The following is a 2,744-nucleotide window of genomic DNA, read 5'->3' on the forward strand; positions in this document are numbered from 1 at the left end:
TATTATTTTGTAAGATAAAAAGCCATTGTCCTGGTTTGGTGGCCAACTGTTTGACAATGACATTCACTGGTAGTAATCTAACTGAACAAGCTAGCTCGTGATGAGACCCCTTGTCTTATGATTATAAGCCATTACCCTGTTTTGGTATGCAGTGTTGGTAATCTTGGTTAAACTATTTCCCAATGATCATGGTAAGCAAGCTTGTAATAAGACCCCTTATCTTTTATATCAAATATTTTAGAATTACACTCTGAGTAATCATAGACTTTGATGAATGGGATGGACAATTTTCTCCTTAAGAGAGAATAGATGACAGGGTAAGAGTTGAAGATGCTAATATTGAATTAGTTTTTGTTTTGATATTGATAACCTTTTTGTGGCCAATTTGAAAACAATAAAATGATTTACAATACTTCTAAATCTTGAGAAGATTTCAGAAAAATGAAATGGGGTTTCAGAATGTGAATATACCTAATTTCCTAGAAATTGTCCCTTTTGTTTAAGGCTTCTATTTTAAAAGTAAATATCAAAACTACTTCTTTTGAGCAACTTTTCAATATAGCAAAGACCAATAGAAGATATCTTATAACTTTATTTCCTAATGGTCCTACAAACTACAAATTCTACTGAACTTAATAAGGGAGAAAGGGTTACCTCCTCAATTGAAGAATTTCTTTAAGATGAGGCCATTAACAGGAAGAGAATCTCTCTTACCTGATAAATCTTGTAATATGAATGTCGAATGGCCTATCTTCTCGCAGATCTGAAATGGTCCAAGCCACATTTTCTGGAACTTGGTGTGTTTTCCTTTATCCTCATGGGCTTTGTCCCATTTCAGAACTAGATCACCAACCTGCAACTGTTTTGAACTGGATGAAGTTGAATCAAAAGATGACTTGATAATTTACTGATGTTTTACATGAGTAATTTTGGCCTTTTCTCTTTCTTCTTCTAATTTTAAGATTTGATCATGTCTAAGTTGAATAGAAGAAGAGGGGCTTTCTTCAATAAACTGAACTAGGGCTAGAGAAGGAAGCACTAGATTCGTTGGTAGCACTGCTTCTTTCCCATATACAAGGTTGAATGGAGAAGTACCTATGGAAGCCTTCTGCGTTATTCTATCAGCCCATAATGTGAATATTAAAGATTTGTGCCAGTTTTTATGATTTTGTTCAATAGTTTGCTTAATAATTTTAACTAGATTTTTATTGGTAGATTCTGCTAAACCGCTACCCTGGGGATAGTAATTTGCAGAATATTTCAGTTTAAACCCTCTTTTAATAGCGAACTCAAACATAGAATTTCCAAAGAAATAAGATGCATTATCGAAAACAAGAGCATTTGGGACACCAAACCTGGTAATGATGAATTGATCTATGAATTCCATAATTGCCTCAGAATTTGTTGTCTTTAAAGGAATCGATTCAACCCACTTAGTAAAGTAATCAGTGGCAGTAAGGATATACTTATGCTGGTTGGATGAATGTGGAGTGATTTCTCCAATGATGTTCAATCCCCATTGCTCAAATGTTTGTTCAATGTTGACTGGTTGCAAAGGGAAAGCTGGCTTTCTTTGTCTTCCACTGGAAGTTTGACAACTTCGGCATTTCCTTACATATTCATGAGCATCTCTGAACAAGGTGGGCCAATAGTATCCAGCATGAATGATTTTGTGGGTTGTTGTGTCAGCTCCAAAATTTCCTCCTGCTGGTCCATCATGTAGTTCCTGCAAAACCTTTTGTGCTTCAGGTTTTTCTAGGCATCTTAATAAAATCGAATCATAATTTTGCCTAAAAAGTACAACATCAATGATTGTGAAGTTTTTTGCTTTTAATCTAATGGCCCGTTTGTTTTTATAAGACAGGTTAGGAGGTGCATATCCATTTTTCAAATAAAAGATCAAGTTTGCATATTGCGATTCAGAATCAGTAATACTTATCTGGTTGATTTCTTCAATATGTTCTGTATCACCTGGTTCTTGAATGTTGGATGCTCCTGCTAATAACTTGCAAAAACCTTGGCCTCTAACAATCTTTGCTGGCTTGATTTCCAAGTCATATTCTTGAAGTGTTGTAACCCAGTTTGCCCTTTTTTCACCTAATTCCCTTTGGATTAGTAATTGCCTTACTGCAGGAAAAGGAACTATAACTTTTGTATGGGCTTTTAAAAGGAAGGGTCTGTAATGTTTGACAGCTTTATACACAACAAAGGCTTGTTTTTCAACTTCGAAATAATTTAGTTCAGCACCCTACAGATTTGAACTATAAAATGAAATCGGTGCTTCCAAGTTGTGATCATTAATCTGAGTGAGTACTACTGCATAAGATGAATCAGATGCGATAGTATACAATGTGAAATGATTAGAAAAATTAGGAGTGTTTAAAGCGGGGGCATTGATTATTGATTGTTTGATTGAATCAAATGCTTCCTTTTCTACAGATCCCCATCTAAACACTGAATTTTTCTTAATCATAGTTTGTAATGGTAAAATGATGTGGGAAAAGTCAGGAACAAATCTCTTGACAAAGTTAATTTGACCTAAAAATGACTGCATGGATTTTTTATTATGAGGAAAAGGAATTTCAGAGATTTCTTTAATCCTATCCGGATCAATATAAATACCATCTTTGGAAACGATAAAGCCCAAGAGCTTTCCTTGATTAAGAGCAAAGAAGGATTTTTTGGGATTGAGTGAGATACCATACCTTCTGCAGCGTTCAAAGATTTGATTTAAATCATGCAAA

The sequence above is a fragment of the Pinus tabuliformis genome, chromosome 4_2, assembly GCF_031772625.1.
Source record: "Pinus tabuliformis cultivar Carrire ecotype Pingquan chromosome 4_2, CPIR1, whole genome shotgun sequence".
NCBI classification, from domain to species: domain Eukaryota; kingdom Viridiplantae; phylum Streptophyta; class Pinopsida; order Pinales; family Pinaceae; genus Pinus; species Pinus tabuliformis.